A 20,619-nucleotide genomic window follows, 5' to 3' on the forward strand; every position below is an offset into this window, starting at 1 on the left:
ATAAATAATAACTTGTGTAATCAAAGGAGATACTTAATGCATTTTTTTCCTGCAATTTAAAACCGTTCATAGTCGTCCTTTGACAGTTTTGTCCCTTACAAATGTCGAATAACACTTCCGTGACCTTGATCCCGTGATGGGCATTCAACAAAGTTCAGTGTTGCACACTTTACAAATTTGTTGCGATATTTATCTACTTTTCAAGCCTCTCTAACAACTTTTGTGGAAACAAATCTCGTGATTCTGGGGTTTTGGGGGCGTTATTGGGGACTTCTGGAAACTCTGAAACTTACCTTAGAGTACAAGATGTTCATGCCTCCCTTTCCACATTGGTAATGTGGTGGCAGCAACTAAGCTCGAAGAACCCGGGCTTTGGAACAGGACGGTCATAGTTCAAATGCAGCTGCTGACAAAATACAGAAGGGAACTCGTTGGGTGAGAGCACTTCATCACCAATCCGCTGATTTACACTTGTCTATTGTACAGGGGTCCCTGATGGTGTAGTGGTACACTCGCCTGACTGGCGGGCGACCAGTTCGGGGTGTAATGGACCTTTAGCTCAGAGTCAGCTGGGATAGGCTCCAGCACCCCCACGACACTGTACAGCAGGCGTGCTCATTACGTCAATCGCGATCGACCAGTTGATCGCAAAGGTAGTATGGGTAGATTGCATGACATTAAAAAATAGAGGTCAGCCTATCTCTCTCTCTCTCTCTCTCTCTCTCTCTCTCTCTCTCTCTCTCTCTCTCTCTCTCTCTCTCTCTCTCTCTCTCTCTCTATATATATATATATATATATAAATATTTATATATATATATATATATATAAATATATAAATATATATATATATATATATATATATATATATAAATATATATATATATAAATATATATATATATATATATATATATATATATATATATAAATATATATATATATATATAAATATATATATAAATATATATATATATATATATATATATATATATGGTTCTCAATTATTTCCATTTCCTGTCACCCCCCCACCACCAATTCTTTTTTCATTTTGTTCTAATGTACATGTTCTTTGTATATTAATGTTAGATTGTCAATAAAATATCCCTTACGTTCACTCTAAGTTTGTTTTTGTTTACAATACGTTTTTTTTTTTGTTGTTTTTTTTTTACTTTATTGAACATTTTGAATAGACAGTACAACAGTATCACAAGATCAGTTCAGGTATTGAACTAACATATACATTTTTCATCCTTAAATAGAATTCACAACAAAGTATAATGAATGTAGAAAAAAAATGTATATTATAAAATAAAATAAAAATACACAGTAAAACAGGAACAATGTCTCTGGATATATGTAATTAAGGCTTTTAAAGGAAAAAGGCATTCAAAAATGTCAATATCTTGTTGCTTTTCTTGTTGTTAATTAATTTAATCGAGTTAAATATGGATTTCAACTCTATCAGGAAAGGCATAAATCTGGGAGAGGATCTTGAGAATTTCTGTTTGTGGATAAAAAATTTTGCATAAAGAATGAGGAAATTAAGTATGCAAAATTGTTATCATTTGGGTTACTATAATAGTAAACAATATCCTTCAGATTAAGAACACAGGGGGTTTCAGATGGTTTAAAGAAATGAAACATTAAATCAGCCCAAAATTGCTTTGTGATCATACAGTCAATAGAAATAGAAATAGAAATAGAAGAATAAATGAGATATTGTTTCAGTTTCATTCCCACAGAAAGAGCAAATATTGCTAATATCAATAAATTTGGAATTTAAGGAATTAACCGGATATATATTATGTAAGATATTAAAATGTATAACCTTGGCTTTATTAGCAATACAGTATTTATAAGGTACAATCTGAGAATTCCAAAAAGATTTCCCTCTGGGCACAATTTTGTTATTTTTTAATAGAATTCGACGTATATGCTGATTATTACATTTTATGTCTATTAATTCAATTCCGTCTAGTGTTAAAATAGAATCTGTAGGAGCAGCTTTACTATAGTTTAAGTGGTTTGCCATAAACTGAATCAGACCATTAGGAATGGCACGTATTACTAAATTAAAGATTTTGAAAGGAATTGGAAAGTTGTGTACAGACATGAATTGCTCATAAGATAGCATATTACCCAATTCATCAAATAAATTTAGGAGGTGATTAATTCCTTTTTCGTGCCATTTGGGAAGAAATAGAGACTTGTTTCGAACAAGTATATTGGAGTTGTTCCAAAGGAGAGTTTTGTGAGGTGAGAAATTGTGGACAAAGGCCAATACCCACGCAAGCAGGGCTTGTTGATAAAATTTGGAGAGTTTGATAGGTAATTTGGTTGGCACAAAATTACATTTAAGAAGAAAGTGAAGTCCTCCAATTTTGCTGAAGATGTAATTAGGAATAAAATACCAGATTGAATTTGGATTAGAGAGACACTTCCTTAACCAGGTGATCCCAAATGTGTTAAGAACATCACAGAAATTCAGGACTTCAAGACCCCCCTCCGCTTTGCAATTAGCTAGTACTCTATTCTTGAGTTTGTGGGATTTATTTTTCCAAATGAAATCTAAAAATATCTTATTTATTTCAGTGACTGTTGACTCTTTCACAAAAAGAGACAAAGATGGATAAACAAGACGAGATAAACCTTCTGCTTTTGAGAGGAGTACCCTTCCTATTATAGATAAATCCCTTTGGAGCCATAAACCAAATATCTGTCGAGATTTTTTAAGTCTGTCTGAAAAGTTTAAATGCTGTCTAACTATAAGATTTTTAGATATGAAAATTCCTAAATACTTAACTGACGATTTCAAAGGGATATCATCCAATACAGAATCTTCGTAGTCATGTAAGGGTAGAATTTCACATTTGGTTTTATTTAGTTTTAATCCCGAAGCCTTGGAAAAGTCATCAATCAATGCTATAGAATGAGCTATCTGGTTTTTATCTTTTAGGAATAAGGCGGTGTCATCTGCAAATTGAGAGATTCTAAGTTCCCTGCCAAAAATGGTGATCCCTTCCAGTATTCTGTCATTACGAATATAAATAGATAATAGCTCTGTAACAATAATAAACAAGAAGGGGGAAATTGGGCAGCCCTGCCTGACCCCTCTGTTGACAGAGAATCTATTAGATGTTTTCTGATTTACCATCACAGAGCTATTGATATCTTTGTAAAACATACGGACAACGTTAACAAAGTTGTTCCCAAACCAAAAGCCCGAAGAGATTGGAAAAGAAATGCGTGTTCAACCGTGTCAAAGGCTTTATAAAAGTCCAGGAACAAAATAAGAGCCTGTGAGAGTATGTAAATAGTTTGTGTATTTTTAATCATGTTTTTATACACTATTTGTATCAGTAATAATTGCACACACACACACACACACACACAGACACGCACATTATTGCTTCAGCACACGCGCACTACTGATACACCCACACGCTTGTTTAAGTTTCACTTTCCATAAGTTTCGTTTTCCTCTGAATAAAGTCCAGAGGGATGGTCGAAGAAGTCAGTGAGAGTGCGGGAGATTGAACTGGCAAGACGCCTATTTCACCTCCTGGCTTCTCCTCCCATCCGCGATGGAGAAAAGACAAAACCTTCCCTGGTTATTCCTCTGGTTCTCTGTATTTTAATTCAGTCTAAGAAGGCGTCAGGACCTTTTTAAACCTGACATTTATTGGTGCCGGTCAACCCGGGAGCCACACCTGGACGGACGAACGTCGCTGGATATTTCGGGGGCCAACGAATCTGACGTCAGCGCTTCACCATTTGAAAGCGGGCCTCTGAGCTCCGGCGTGGCCGTCTGCCCGGATGTCGGTTCCCTGTCGGACCAGGCGGATCCGGAGGAAGCCAGGTATTGTTTTTCAAATTATTTTGTACCACCATTTTAAATTTTAAAATATTAAAATAAGTGGAAAGGGAGTGAAAAAAAGCTGAGTAAGGGAGTGAAAAAAGCTGAGTAAGGAAGCGCGCGCCGGCCGTTTTGCAGTAGTTCGGTCGAAAAGAAAAGAAACTGGATTGTGCTCGTCTAAGGAGTTATAGAAAAATAATTAGGCCATAACTCATTGCGCTGAAGGGAAGCTGGACTTCTCGGGAGGCTGGATCTCCCCTACGGAGAGCATGATAGTGTCGAATTGACGGTTCTGCGGTCCGTCTAATAAAAGAAAGGAAAAAAAAAACGGATCGCGTTATTCAAGGAGTTACAAATAGTATTAGGCCGTAACTCGTTTAAACAGTGTTAAACATCTCAACTGAACATTACGGATAGCGCGGTAGTGAAAAAAAGAACGTCCTGCGGTACGTCTAAACCGGATCGTGTTGTTTAGGGAGTTACAAAAAGACGAAATTAGGTCGTAACTCGTTCAAACCGACATTATGGTAGCAACAATTAAAAGTTCCTCGGTGTCGATAAATAGAGAAATTATCGACGACTTAGAGGTCTACTCACAATTTCACATTGAAATTTAAGGAATAATAAGGCATTATTTTTGGTAGTTTTTATTATTTTTATTTGAATTTCTTTGATGCTGCGCAGCTGTGTGTGTGTGTATGAGGACAAAGGCTGAGGGAAAGAGAAAAAAAGGTGGGGGTTGAGTCAGTGAGAAAGAGCGTGCGTGTGTGTGCGTGTGGGTTAGAAGTCCAGAAAAGAATTTACAGAGAAAGAAAGTAAGCTTAAGGGAAAAGGAAAAAAAATAAAAAACCCACACACACACAACATCAGATGTGGAATGATCATTTTGTTTGTGAATGTTTGCGAAAAACTGTATGCAAAATGAATGAATGGTGTGATTGGGGATTACAAATACCATTTGGTATTTTATCCCGTGTACTGCAGTAAGGATAATAAACAGGACCCGTATTGAGAATGACAACTAGAGGAAGGTAAAGAAGGGGGAGGGGGCCTGCAACTGCCCCCTATATCTTGAGAGACTCCCACCCCCCACATTATCAGGTAATGCCACATAGAATGACAACTAGATCAGACAGAACTGCATCAATAAGACAAAGAAAACCCCCAAAAAAGATAGATGAACTAAAAAAGCGCTCACCGCAATGTGCTGCTTGTATAAGTGGCAGTGTGCATTTGTGGCAGAGGCTGCATTGGCCCTATAGGGCTGCACATACATAATTATGAGAGATATTAGTTGAATTAAAGGACTTATTATTGGCCAAAGATAAAGATGGATTGTGTTGCTGTTATTACTAACATGTTATTGTTGTTTGTAGTTGTTCAGTGTTGAACTGTGTGTGTCGTTTTGTGGGCCCGTGTATATGTCTGTGTGTCTGTGTGTGTGTCTAAATGTCAGGGAGAGTGATAAAAGTGGTTGGAATTATGCTCAAAGGATTGATGAAGTCGAGATAAAATGAAATCAAGGATTAGTAACCAACAAAAGGCTACTTATGAGTGACGAGATCTTATTGAGAAAAATAATTCCCAAATTTACAAAAGAAATTAATAAAGATGATTTGAGGAGATAAATTCATTTAAATTAGAAATTAAATAAAATAACTTATACAACGGGATTGGCTTAAAAGAAAAGACAGAAATAGCCTGATGTGCGTTTTCTGAAAAATAAAAAAATTGAACCCAGACGCCTAGGCTGGTTTAAAAAGATGAGTGAAGATAAGGAAGTTCATCGAAAAACAGGATCCTGATAAAATTCAGTATTTAGACGCATGGATAACTGAGCATGGTTTTAATGGTAAGTTAAAAACACGAAAAATAGCCGCATTGCAGAAATCAATCATAGCAAAGACAAAGAAAGACCCCCAAAAAAAGATGAAGAAAATGGCTTTGAGGAAACAGAATATTGGATGAGGGTAGCCTGGTGGAGAATGCGGGCATTTCAACAGCAGTTGAAGAATGCTTTACATGCAGGATCAAGAGAGGAAATTCATAAGTGGGTAAATAAACATTACATTTGCCTGCCCACAGGTACCCTGGAGGAGTATGTAAATCACGCCCTCCATGCTGAGAAGATAGAAAATAAAAAGAAACAGAGGTCTATAGACACTTTTTATCAAAATAAAGTACAGAAGGTCTTTTATCAAGGTGGAAGAGGCAGAGATATTGGCTTTAGAGGACAAAGACGAGGACGCCTTCCCACCGGAGATGATATTTGTTACAATTGTGGCAGGTCAGGACACTTTGGCAGAAACTGCCGTCAACCACACAGGAAGACCACACTAAAAGAAGGCCAGATAGCAAGAAATTGCCTTGAGAAGAAGCAGCCTTCAGCATGACTAGGATAGAGAGATTAAAGAACAGATGAGTTTTTAAATGAAGAGGTTCTCCTAAATTTACAAAAGATATTGGCTTTTGATTAAATGATTGAACTGAAATAACCGTATTGGTAATGGGACACCAATTACCCTTTTTTATGTGACACTGGTGCATGTAGGATTGCTTATAATAAATCAATTCCAAATGATAGGGCAAGTGGAAAAATGGAACAGAGTAACAGAATTAGAACCTGTGTGGTTGAGGGACCCAGAAGGCCACCGAGTTGGTTGCATGAATTGAAATTAGTTTTATTTTTACAGAATAATGAGAGCCCAAGTTGTGGGGATGTGATTAATTTACAGAAAAAGTTTAGTGATGAGACAATTTATACTTACATGATTCAATAGACAAGATATATCATTTTGATGATGGTTTTTACTTAATTGTATACTTGCGTCTCCTTCAGAAAGGGAGAATTAGAATTAGAATTAGAAATCCCTTTATTGTCATTGTACTAAAGTGTGCAACGAGATTAGAGGGCTCCCCTCTCCAGTGCAATACAACAATAATACAGACAAAGATATAAATTAGATAAATAAATAAGAGAGTGCAATGGAATTTAGTACTGAATAGGTTATATAAAAACACATCACGATGCTGTTCTGCAAGGTAAGGGTGTTCTCGTGTGTGTGAGAGTTCAGAATGGAGATGGCTCTCGGAAAGAAACTGTTTCTCAGTCTATTGGTCCTCGATTTGATGCATCTGTAGCGCCTGCCAGAGAGCAACAGGTCGAACAGGTGTGTGTTTGGGTGGGTATTGTCCTTGATTCGAGACATTGGTAGTTTTGAGTGGTTGTGGAAAAACTACAGTGAATTTGGAAATTAGGAGCAGACTGTGGAGAGGCCCCTGTGAGGAGAAAGTCAGAGAGAGAGTTTAGTGATTGAAGAATGTGCCATTTGAACAAATGAATGAGGAAAGGAATTAGATTCTGCTTTTTGGTGAATTGAAGAAATATTTTATATTCCATATTTGATTATGTTTGGATAAAGGAAAGAACAAGAAATGGAATGAAAAATGCAGAGCAGAAAATTAGGAACTACAGGTAACATTAATGTGTACTTGTCCACTTTGAGGTAGAACTGGTTAAAGTGAAATAAGTCACAAGATTAGAAAAAAAAAAGGAAATAAAATAGAATTAACAAGTTCACTTTTGTGATAAGAAATTTATGATGAGGTGAAAAGGGAAAAAGAGAATTACAGGCTTTTCAAATAAAACAACCTAATTTAAATTGGCTAACTTGTAAAATGGGAAAGAAAATTCTAAATTATGCGCAAAAGAGAAAATATGAAAAAAGAAAAAGGAAGCAGAGAGTCTGGTGATAAACATTACTTTTTCAGGACGAGTTGTGGTAGCAACAGAGGATCACGTGACGTAAAAAACAAACATAAAAAGTGTGTGTAGAAGGAGTTCTACATCAACATGCGTTTTACTTGTGTTGGAATTTATCTTTATATCAATGTTAGAATTTAACTTTTACCCAATGTAAACTCAAATAAGTAATCTAACTCCAATTTGCGACCTTACCCAACTCTCACTCATCCAACAATATGCGCGCTCGTTCTGCAATAGAAAGGTATCAGGAAGCCGGCATTTTCACGCACAAGTGGGTTTATTTCCAATACACAGACTTTCTACATGGCACCTGGGTCCCGGGTCCCTCTCAATACAACTCTACACCTCTCTTGCCACCAGCGAATGTGTTCTACCTCCGAGTTGCCCAGTAATGATTCATACTATACAACATGCAAATGGCACAGACAAAGGCATCCTGGCATGATTCTATTGGCTATGTGTATTGCAGTTAACTTTAGCTCGCTCTCATTGGTCTTTCTCCTCCCGCCGAATCCCGTGGCTCCTCCTGCGTGCGATCCCCCGATGGCCGCTCCTTCAGCCAATGCTCCCGGAGTCATCTCGTCTCGCTCAGCACCATCTGCTTCTAAAACATTCCATTCCTGCACAACCCCCGCAACCAGTTTCACTCCACCAGTCACACTCTCAGCATTTTACAATATCACATTTTCATACATTGGATGCACCAACATCTAATGAACTATGTTAAGCTCAAACTCTTATATTCCTTTAATAGTCAAAAGTATGAAATCCTTTAAGTGAAACCGAAGTTTAGACCATGCTAATGACCAGACACTCAGGAGAGAAATGCAGGAAGATTGGATCACAGCTGCACCACAGGAGGTGTGAACGAGACCCCTCTGAAACAATGGACTTCCATGCCAGGATCACAAAAGTGGCTCCTAGCAGTCCACCCTTTGTTCTGTTTCAGGTTGACTGCCATTTACATTATCCTTTAATCCCTCTCATGACCTCAGACATCTGAGGTCATCACTTGAACACCTTATTTCATTGCTGCACACGAGCTCGACATCATTTGCCATAAAACTAAAACACATCAAACAATTAGTAAAAGAATAAGAATCAGTAGAAAATTTCATTCCAGTAGACAATTAGTGAAAATTAGTACAAAAATGTCATTCCAATAGAAAATTAGTAGAAAAGTTCATTCCAGTAGAAAATTAGTAGAAAATTTCATTCCCTCCTTATGGCCTCAGGTCCCCGAGGCCATCTTTCCAGACTCACATCCTGGACTCCCGGAGGGCCACGGCTACCTCCGCCTCCTGGGGGTCCTTTTGAGGGATCATCATGTACTGACCACCCGGAGGGAGTGGCCCCAACGTGCGTTCTATTGTCTTAACAGTTAATGATCTGATACATGGAATACAGCAACATCCGCATAACACCATAATAGCGGCAAACACAGCGATAGAAATCAGTACTGATGCAATCAGGCTTTTATATTTACCAAAGATGTTTAACCAGTCAGAATACCAACTGGTGTCCACACCTGAGTGCTCCTTCATTTCGTTACTTAGCGTGCGCAGACCCTCCAATGCCTTGGTAAGGCGACCGTCAGGAGATGTATTGTTGGGAATCAGAGTACAACACTGATCCCCAAAAATACCACACACCCCTCCTCTTTCGGCTTACACCATATCTAAGCTTATTCTGTTCTGGAATGCCATAAGAGACGTGGCAGCCAATTGCTCATGCACTGCCTGGAGTGCTGAGGTGGTAAAATTCGCCAATCGTTGGACATTATAGTGGACATAATTAATCCGGTCCACATTTTTGTTTACTGTAACGAACAGGAAAAGGCTCTCCCATCCTGCCGCAATTTGATCCACCAATTTATACTCGTCAGGGACCCCTCTTGGGACTCCAATTGCATCTATATATGTGGGATCTCCTGCATTCAACCATTCTTGCATGTCCCTTCTCTTCCTGTTAAGGAAGGGGATTCTTCCCCATTGTCCAACACCTTCCCACTCCATTTTGGCCAGATCTAAGGCTGTCACACTAACTGGCATGATCAGCGTTACCAGGGCGCACTTACCTGAGGCATTGGTGGGAAGCCTATCGTACAGCACTTTCTCTCCATACCACAGCCAAACATCATCACGAGCGAGAGGGATTCCTACTGGCAAAGACACATTTTCATTACACCATGACTCCTGGATATTTCCAATCCCAGGACCCGTCCCATTTAACTTTTAGGCAGGTGAACTTTTGTTTTGCAACTTGGGTGTCAAAAATAGGCTCTTTCTTTTTTATTCCCACATCATTCCATGGGTGTGTCCAATTAAAATTGTCACCCAAGTGTTCACCTGTGTCGGTTGTTTACATTTCAGATTTAGCAGTAGTTGTTGTGTCTGTGTCAGCGTCTTACCATCATCTCGCTCTGCTCCATACCATACCATTCCATTACATGCTCCTTTCGCTCCATCACTTCTGTCATCCCGCATCCTATGTTCAAACGCCAACATCGTCCACACAAAGCACACGCCAGCAGGTAAAATAGTCAATAAGTTAAACATTTGCATCGTCATCGTCTTTGTTCAGACTCGAAAGTGTCTGACTTTGATCCAATTCATGCCATCTACACATTCCCTCTCTTGACCTGCCCGTCCGGGCGGTCAACCTCTAAGCTCAACCTTGGCGGGCACAAATACTGGGGCCGGGCGCAACTGTGAGTTATGGTACCACTGTTGTTCTGTAGTTCCCAATTGGATGGCGTGTGAGGTTCTAGCCAAAACTCTAAACTGTCCTTACCCGCGAGATTGAGTCCACCTCCGGGAAAGCACCCGGAGGTTGATGTACGGAGTGATGTCCGACTTCAGTGATGCTGAGTTCACTGAGTTCAAATATCTAACTGTGTTCCGAGATTACAAATTAAGCCTCGAGCTAACGCTCCAATTTTGACTGTTAATTGACAAATTTTAAAGCAACCCAAATGAAATAGTAACCATTTATGCTTAAAATAAAAAATCCCCAAACTATAATAACGCAGATACCGAATTAAACCTCTATTATTTTTTCTTTTTTTTTTTACGGGAAGAAAAGGTGCTCTACAAGACATAGACCGCTCCAAGACCGCTGCAGTCTTCACCTCCTATTGTCTCATGATTGGCTCAATCCACCTATAGGCTGTGCCCACACTGATTCTGTCAACTGGGGGAGGGGGTAGAGACAGTAAAAACAATCGCGGAGCTGTGGAGCCGAGCTCCAAATCAGTCGGGCCCTGGGTCCACAACACCTCTAGCAGAGACACACACGGAACTACCATTTCCGAGCGACCCTTCCCTGGAAATTTTGAAATTTAGTAATGTTCCCAAAACCAAAGAATTTGTAGTCTGTGCTGAAATATGATCTCCCGATTGTGACGCGGAGTATTCAACAACTATGGGGTCTAGATCTCTAGTATGATGACGCTCATCAATATTCAATGCGATTTGTGGCTCGGCGAAAGTAAACAATTCATACCATTTCCGCTGCTCAGGGACAAGGCACGCGTGTGAGGCAACGCCGGTAGACATAACAAATATATAATTCTAACGCAAGATGCACTCATGACTAAATTTGGATGAGTGCATTTTTGATAAACCAAATCATGTTTGTGATCACATGTACAATGTGATATGTCTATTGGTGAATTGAATGGGTGGCGGTTGCTCAACCACTCAGACCAGAGCAGGAACAGGGCATACCCACCGCGGGAGGATGGGAACCAGGTTTCAGAGCTGCCCTCAAATGTTTCAGTTCAGTTTAGCCACAGGGAAGGAAGAGAGCACGACATATGCTCCCTCCGTGGGATGTGCACAGTCAAGTTCAGTCCCATCCGGGAATGCCACTCGAATTCCAGTGTTCGTTCAGTCAATGGCAGTGACTCAGGCAATCTTGAGAGTCCACATGGCTCAGTGGGGGTTGCGCAAGGAGCTCATAGCTCGCCCCAATATCCAGCACCATCGAAAACTTGTCCATCCACCGTCCCCGGAATGCCAGGACCTGCTAGTCCTCGAACGCTGAAGCTCCGCGGCCCCCTGTCATGGAATGGGGTACGAGCGGGTTTGTGTCAAGTGCGTTGGGAGTGGGTAACGGTGGCGCCCCCCTGCGCTGGTGGAGCTCTTTGTGACAGATATGGCACCGGAGGATGGCACATTCCAGAAAGTGGCTCGGCATGGACAGCTCATCACCCAGTGACCCCACACCCCGCAGCCAGAGCACACCCCACTCACAATCCCTGTCCATAACCACCCGTACCTCTGTTACCGCGGTCCCGACCTCGTTGACCGGCCTGCTTTGGACGTCAGTCTGCTGTGGCGCTGCGTCACCCGAACCTTGCCCAGAAGCAGCAGAAGTGGAAGGAGCAGCTGCCTCCTTTTTTCTTATCTCTCTTGGCCTTCTAAACCTGCAAGTACAACAATTTTAGTCACGCTCCTTAATCCAATCCCATATTTTCCTTTTCTGATGTTGTGCAAAATTAGGTACAAAATGTGTTCTACTTAGGCCGATTAGCATTTTTTCATTCATGGACTATTTCGCCTGATGTCTGCCACTGGAAGGTGCACGCCCTTGTGGACGGCCAACTGGAACAGCTGTGTAATGTCGACATTATTGGATGGGTCACTGCCGGAAGTCTCACTCCATTCACGTCTCGCCCTGGCCACATAGACCAGGCCTGTCTCCCCCTTCCCCACCTGAACGACACAGCAACATCGACCCCAACGGGCCAGAAATATCTGATGCACGGCACGGCCAATCTCACCTGAGGTGTCCCCATTTAGCTGGTGACCATCATGCTGGTCAGCAGATCTGGCCTCGGCCTCAAGTGAGGACAGTTCCTCTTAAATAAATTTTGTCCCGCTTGTAACTCTGTATAAACCTCTTAGTCTGGTGTCTCCTTTGTGGGAGATTTCAACCAACGTGACCTCTTTACAACGTGTCGAATAAACCAATGTTGACCTTTCTGCTATCTTTACAGCTGTGAGAGCTGTTACTAACGCCTCCTTCCCCCTTGGGTAATTACAAATGTCTTATCTTCAAACTTCTTACAAGCACCCAGTATCCTGGCTTCACTAATTTAGTGCCCCTGCTGGGACACAGAAAGATCCTTGTCACTCTAAATTTGCGCCTGTCTTTTGTTTTCCTAACATTTTTCACATATGGTCAACTAAAGTCGCTTCAACATCTATTTCCCATTTGCTCTTAAATTTGAGGTATTCTATAAGTTCTTCCAAACAGTGTTTTACAATGTCTTAGTCCTAAATACAATGAACAACGATACAATGGAAAATATCAGAATAACATTCAGGGTCATTTGTGTCTGAAATATCTCCTCTACAACAACCTACCCTTGCGTTAAGTGAGTAATTTTCCATAAAGACAGTGCCACTAATTCAACATTAATTTCAAGTATCACTGCTGTGGTGCTGTATTATATGGAAAGGTCTAAACAATCCAAGAAAATTTTGCCCTATCCTGGACTGGGTGTGTGTTATCTAGTCGCGCATCCAATGTGAATAATAATAACTCCTGTGGAGCACATGAGCAGGCTAAAGCAACAACTATATCTTAATCTGTACCGTGGACCCTAAATTAGAATATCTTATTTCTCCCTCCTTGTTGAGGAGAACCTCCGGGATGGGCGTGGTGAGGCGCTATTTGAAGCATTCTCTGGCCTTCTGGTCACACTGGTCACATGTCACCTCAAACCTGTGGAGATAACTGGAGGTGTGGCAATTGCCAGTGAGAAGAGACAAATTATCTTCCTTCCAAAACTTTCAGTTTTGCATAAATTTTGTGTAATAACGTCAATCAATCATTCACTTGATGCTTGACTTTAATTACTCCAATCTTTCTCCAAAAACAATTTGGAAATCAATACTTGGGAGTGCAATAGGGATTCAGGTTGATCAGGCCTGTCCGCCCATTGCACCCTACTGCTGTAAGGGCTTGCCGGTGACCTCAATCAATTTTCCTTCCTGAGGGTTAAACATTAAACATTCACTCAAACCACATAGACATACAAACACTTTTTCTTTCACACTTTCATTCAACAAAAGATACTTTCCAAGTCCACACAGAGACCCCTCCCTTGGCGCGTCCGCCTTGATTCCACTGAGATTTGTGCTGGCAGTTCCTTAATTTTGCCTCAATTTAGCCAGCGTATGCCAAAATTTACAACTGTGGGTCTCTTGCTTTTCGCATTCACTCTCCGTGATGTCGTTTCTCCTCTCCTGGACGTAGCTGACGAAACTGCACCTGTGACATCAAACAGCTCATAGATGCGGATGTTAGCAGTCTGGTATTTATGGAATGCTGTCATGTCCTTTAAACTTGTCATGTCAGCGTTCGCGTCGTACAGTCAAAAAAACATCTGTCTTCCACCTTTGTCACATTTAATACACATCAGTTAATAAATCATCTACAAAAATATTTAGTCCCACTTTATATTTGGTAAACCAATCTCCAATGGCTAGATATTCCCCGTTCCAAAGATTTTCTTTCAACATGTCCATAGAATACTTTACTTAAAACTTATCCAAAAACCATAATCCCTTTGCTTAAAAATTAAAATTTTAATAAGACTGTCGCTGCTCTGCCGTTCCTCAGGTGTCCCCTGCCTGTTTCAGTGTTCAACTTGCGTTCATACTCCCTGCCAATTTATATTTATTGTTCGGTTGAATATATACTTTACCCCATGCTCTACTCCACTAGTATTGCAAAAGCACTGCTCCACAGCATGAACCATGCTCGACCACATGGATGAGACCCCCCGGAGAGCGAACGCCTGAAGACTGGATTCCATTGCTGTAACATCAAGGGAGGTGTGCCTGAGACACACCTCTGACACAAAAGGACTGAGTGCCACAGCAACAAAAGGCATATCTTCCTTTTCAATCAGTTAACGACTGCCATTGATGCCTGTTTTTCCTCTTGTGTCTGAAATGTTTACATGTTCCTGCTGGTGCTCTCTGTGACTCGTTATCTTTTGCATCTCAAACCATTCTGCCCCCCCCAAGGTGACTACGGGGCCATTAATTGCGACGTCGGAACGGGCGGCGGCTCAAACACATACTGTTGCGAGTCTGGCAACTGTGGATAAATGCCTCACAGACATTCCGTCTTTTCTTCCACTTTTTCAATCACTTCATCCTCTTTCTCTGACTTCCTCCCCCTACTTGGGAACGAGCGTCTAACTTCAAAGAGCTGTTAACTCTTTGTTAGAGCACACTCATGATTTTACGATTACACCTATACTCATTGCCTTCTGTAAAATATTTCTCACTCTTATTTTTTTCCTTTAATTTTCCCAATTCACTGTAGCCTTACCAAAGCCACTCAAACAATCAAGGTATCAAATCACAAACTACAAAGTCAGGAACTACCTATGCTCTTGCAAAGGTTTCTCATGCTCTCAAAAGCTTCCTTCAATTAAGATTTCATAACACCAATCTTTTTCTTTTTCTTCGTGTCATTTCCATCTGTGCATTTCATTCCAGTTACTAATTACAGTTACCTTAATAGAAAGACCATCAACTCAAGTATGAAACATGAAATATTTATTTCTTCAATTCCTCCTTACAGCAGACCCTAATTCTTATCCTTTTCATTTGTTCAAGTCACACCTTCTTCAATCACCAAACTCTGTCATTCTCAATACTGCCTGTTTCACCATCCTCCTTTCAATGGAACATTAATTGTTCCTTTCTCTTTTCTACACATTCTGCATCTTTTTCACATTCCTTTTCTTTTCTTATTGAACTTCCAATCGCTACACTGACACAATTTCTTCTCTTTTCTCTAGCTTTCTTTCTTTCTCTTTTCTTATTTCATCCCTACTTCATGTTTTTCTTCTCTTTTTTATGTTTCAATTTTATGAATTTATCCTTACTCTCCGTGCCACACCCGGGACCCGAGACCACTATCACACTTCCTCTCCTTCGCCATCTTGAAATCAAAATCCACTCGTGCGTGTCCCAAACACACTTCTTACGCAGAACAATTTTAGCCTTCACATTCACACCGCTTCCACTCTGATATTTTAAATCTTATCTTAACCACGAATAGTTCCAAACTATTCTAGTAGGTAAATCCCAGATTTGACTCTACTATCGTCCACACTTTTACACATATTTATTTATATATTTATTTATTTATTTAACCATATCGTATCTTAACCACGAATAGTTCCAAACTATTCTAGTAGGTAAATCCCAGATTTGACTCTACTATCGTCCACACTTTTACACATATTTATTTATATATTTATTTAACCATATCGTATCTTAACCACGAATAGTTCCAAACTATTCTAGTAGGTAAATCCCAGATTTTACTCTACTATCGTCCACACTTTTACACTTATTTATTTATATATTTATTTATATATTTTAACGCCGTTCCACTCCGCCTTCCTCTTATAATTTAGCGTTGCCAATATGCAGAATTTGAAAAGGATCTGCTTACCTTATGTCACTGTGGGCCCAAGAGGAAGGCCGGTCGGATGTGCGGCTCCTTTATTCTTTATCAGGTCATCACCTGGTGTGGACGTGGGCCCCAGGCCCGAGTCCCAGACTCTTGTGGTTTTTCCTGAAGCCCCAGGCTTCCTTTGAGCCCCAGACTCTTGAAGTCCCAGACTTCTTTTCTTTTCTTGGAGTCCCAGACTCTCTTTGAAGTCCCAGACTTCTATTACCTCTCATGCATCCTGTCGGCGTCACCATAAATTGTTGGAATTTATCTTTATATCAATGTTAGAATTTAACTTTTACCCAATGTAAACTCAAATAAGTAATCTGACTCCAATTTGCGACCTTACCCAACTCTCACTCATCCAACAATATGCGCGCTCGTTCTGCAATAGAAAGGTATCAGGAAGCCGGCATTTTCACGCACAAGTGGGTTTATTCCCAATACACAGACTTTCTACATGGCACCTGGGTCCCGGGTCCCTCTCAATACAACTCTACACCTCTCTTGCCACCAGCGAATGTGTTCTACCTCCGAGTTGCCCAGTAATGATTCATACTATACAACATGCAAATGGCACAGACAAAGGCATCCTGGCATGATTCTATTGGCTATGTGTATTGCAGTTAACTTTAGCTCGCTCTCATTGGTCTTTCTCCTCCCGCCGAATCCCGTGGCTCCTCCTGCGTGCGATCCCCCGATGGCCGCTCCTTCAGCCCATGCTCCCGGAGTCATCTCGTCTCGCTCAGCACCATCTGCTTCTAAAACATTCCATTCCTGCACAACCCCCGCAACCAGTTTCGCTCCACCAGTCACACTCTCAGCATTTTACAATATCACATTTTCATACATTGGATGCACCAACATCTAATGAACTATGTTAAGCTCAAACTCTTATATTCCTTTAATAGTCAAAAGTATGAAATCCTTTAAGTGTAACCGAAGTTTAGACCATGCTAATGACCAGACACTCAGGAGAGAAATGCAGGAAGATTGGATCACAGCTGCACCACAGGAGGTGTGAACGAGACCCCTCTGAAACAATGGACTTCCATGCCAGGATCACAAAAGTGGCTCCTAGCAGTCCACCCTTTGTTCTGTTTCAGGTTGACTTCCATTTACATTATCCTTTACTTGTTAGGCCGTGATACACTGACACAATTGGACTTTAATATCAGAATTAATAAGCAAGGGTGAATTTAAACAAACGTCAAAACTTTAAAGGGGCGCATTGTCAGTGATAAAGAAAAAAAAAAAGATATTGCCAGACCACTTTTGTGTAAACACTTTCCTTGGGACTTTCATGGCCCTCATTAAATCCGTGATAAGGTTAAAGCTCAGTGCCTCTCAGGGCTGTAATTTATGTGTTAAGGGGGAGTACAGCAGGCCTTGGGTGAGTTAAAAACAACAGCACCATAGCCATAAAATGGGTTGTGGATGTTGGACTTTGAGAAGATACCTACAAGATTGAATTAACAAAGCCTCTTAACACTACCAAATTATTATTATAAGCCATTTGAGCAGTGATTGCAGAAAATGCTTTTATGACCTTGTTTGGCTGCAGACACACAGGGCTCATGAAATCATTTGCATGTTAATCACAACGATTGGAGTTCCGTGTGTTCGAGCAGGCCTCACCGCTGCTTTAATAGTTGAAATGAAAAAATGACATTCCATCACACAACATCCACATTGCACGGCGACTTAATTGTAACAGGGACATTACATTGATAAGGTGCGATGCATTTCAGCCCAGCGTCATTCTGTTTTTCCGCACCAGTAGTAGGCCCCACACAAACTGTGAGAGCCGCTCCAAAATTAACACCAAACCGCGACTTGACCTTATGGACACTTTTTTCTTTTTTAGGACATTTTTCTCCCGACTGGAGGAACCTTTTTTTTTGTTTTGGGGATTGCAAATGGAAATTTTGTTTCAAGGGATACTAAATTCTGTATGTTCAGGACAAACAGCATGATGTTTTGCACTGATTCAGGCGAGTAAGACATGAAAACCAGGTGCACATTCCAGACTGATAAGAAAGAAATGAGGTGCACATTCTGGACTGGCGAGGAGTAGAAGCGTTTGAGAACCAAGGTCACAAAACAGATAACTTGTAGAAGAGAAATTGTTAGGATAAGCAGGAAGAGCGTAGGCGGTTGTGAGCTAATTAAAATTTGGGGTTTTCCATTTTGTATGAGCTGTATGGTTACAATGTGGACTGACAAATGTTTATGTGTTCTGTCGACATTGGGCAAACGGCGCTTTAAAAAAATCACAGAAGATGAAAGAAAAATTGTGCATAAAGCACGTCTAAATAAGTATTTGTAAATGCAAAATTTTCTGAACAGAAAATGACACGATTACGATTGAATAAAGGCTGGAGCCAAGCCATCACCCCAAAGTCAACATAGCACAAGAGGTTTAATGAAAACACACACACACACAGTAAATCAACTTGACAAGTTGATCTCAGGCCAGGGAAAAAGGCACCACTAAATGAACATGCACATTGGGTGAACAAAGATGCAAACATTGAGTGAGACACGAGCAGACGTCGTGCCTCAACAGGGGGGAGGTATGATATGAAATTGTTCCCACATACAGACTTTTCAACAAAAAACTTTTTTTTAGACAAAGTGTTAGTTGTTTGGGTTGCAATATTGTTTGGTTATAATTAATATGTTTTCAAAATGGATCAAGTTGTTTCCAACAACACATGCTGATGCGAAAAACGATTGGGAAAAGTGTTGTGTAATCAAATTATCCTGACATTTGGAATTTCAAGAAGTGATTTGAAGTGAAAATGATGCATTTTGTGAATAATGTTGTAACAAGTGGGACAGTTGTTAAAAAATTGACTCAAAGCGTCACTGTGCATACAGTCTGCAGGACTTGTGGAACGCACTAATTGAACTGTTATGGCCAGACTTATCAAGACAATGTAAAGAAAAAAAAAAAGAGACAATGGCCAGACTGTGTTCCAATCACAGCAATGAGGACAATGCCAGCCGAAGGAAGGACACTATCCCCTATCAACTCTGAGGTTCATCAGAACCACCAACGAAAAACATGTTTGACCGAAAAAGATCCAAAAGACGCCAATACTGGTCAAGTGTTGTTCTGATTTACAGAAATCACGTCCGTGTGGGAGACCAACTCTTCTTCAAGGTGCTGAAACGACTTCGTTGGGAAAAGTGAATGCTGAGATGGCCCTCGCCAGATGATGGCAGTGACCCCGACGCAGCAAAGGTCGCGGGGCGTGGCAGCTGGATCCACCAGTTGCAGTACAAGCTTCTCCGCTTTCCAGCTAAAGGCCTAGCAACGCGAATCCCTCGAACAGGAGCTCACCTGAGTTACAATCTCGGACCACACGCACATCAGAACCACACAACCAGCCACAGATACGAATGTTGAAGCCACAGAATAAAAAGATTAGATATGGTTTGGAAATTAATGACGTACATAAAGAAATTTTAGCCTTGATTGAAGAACATAATTGCATTTAAAGTTTTAATAAAAATGAAACAATTATTGATGTTATGACCACTATGAAGAATTTGAAAGACACAATATATAGGGATAATTATGATTTTCATTTTTGTTATGTGTAGACTGTTTTTTGTTGCCCAAAAGTAACATTACAATCTGATTGATGTTGAGTATGACAAACTCGAACTGGACAATGACGAACTCGAACTGGACACTGAAACGTAAAAGCAATATGGACTTGTCATCCAAGCCCCACACGTGCACACACATTCACCACACACGAAGATCCGGGAGGTAAGGACGGCTGTTCTCCTCCTACAACGAGGCAAGGGCCTGCATCGAGTCCCCCAGAGACAAGCTCTGCGTGGAGACAGTTTTGTTATTTTTCACTAGGCACATTGAAATGTATTGTTATATGTTTTATTCCCTGATGACTCATCTTAAAGCCGTATGGACATGATTTAAATCCGACAAACGGGGGAAATGTGAGAGTATGTAAATAGTTTGTGTATTTTTAATCATGTTTTTATACACTATTTGTATCAGTAATAATTGCACACACACTCACACACAGACACGCACATTATTGCTTCGGCACACATGCGCACTACTGATACACCCACACGCTTGTTTAAGTTTCACTTTCCATAAGTTTCGTTTTTCTCTGAATAAAGTCCAGAGGGATGGTCGAAGAAGTCAGTGAGAGTGCGGGAGATTGAACTGGCAAGACGCCTATTTCACCTCCTGGCTTCTCCTCCCATCCGCGATGGAGAAAAGACAAAACCTTCCCTGGTTATTCCTCTGGTTCTCTGTATTTTAATTCAGTCTAAGAAGGCGTCAGGACCTTTTTAAACCTGACAAGCCTTAGATTTGACATCATCTGCGTAATCTAGCAAATCCAAGACTAGTCTTATATTACAGCTGATGTGGCGATTTTTCATAAATCCTGTTTGCGTTTCTGCAATGATGGAGTTAAGGTCTTTCTTCAGCCTGTTTGCATAAGTTAAGGCCAAGATCTT

At 40.6% G+C, this 20,619-nt stretch overlaps 1 long non-coding RNA gene across 2 annotated transcripts; it reads left to right on the forward strand.

Annotated features, from left to right (window-relative positions):
- The first annotated feature begins 3,457 nt into the window (after positions 1–3,457).
- Positions 3,458–20,383, forward strand: LOC148340954 (uncharacterized). Of its 2 annotated transcripts, none has more exons than XR_015842429.1 (2): positions 3,458–3,857; positions 8,180–20,383. It is a non-coding gene; the product is annotated as an uncharacterized LOC148340954 (long non-coding RNA). The 2 variants fall into 2 exon arrangements; XR_015842430.1 differs by having other exon boundaries at positions 8,856–20,383.
- The last annotated feature ends 236 nt before the right edge of the window (positions 20,384–20,619 follow it).

This window comes from Idiotropiscis lumnitzeri, chromosome 3, assembly GCF_059441095.1.
Source record: "Idiotropiscis lumnitzeri isolate Australia: NSW breed Sydney's pygmy pipehorse chromosome 3, RoL_Ilum_1.0, whole genome shotgun sequence".
Lineage (NCBI taxonomy): Eukaryota > Metazoa > Chordata > Actinopteri > Syngnathiformes > Syngnathidae > Idiotropiscis > Idiotropiscis lumnitzeri.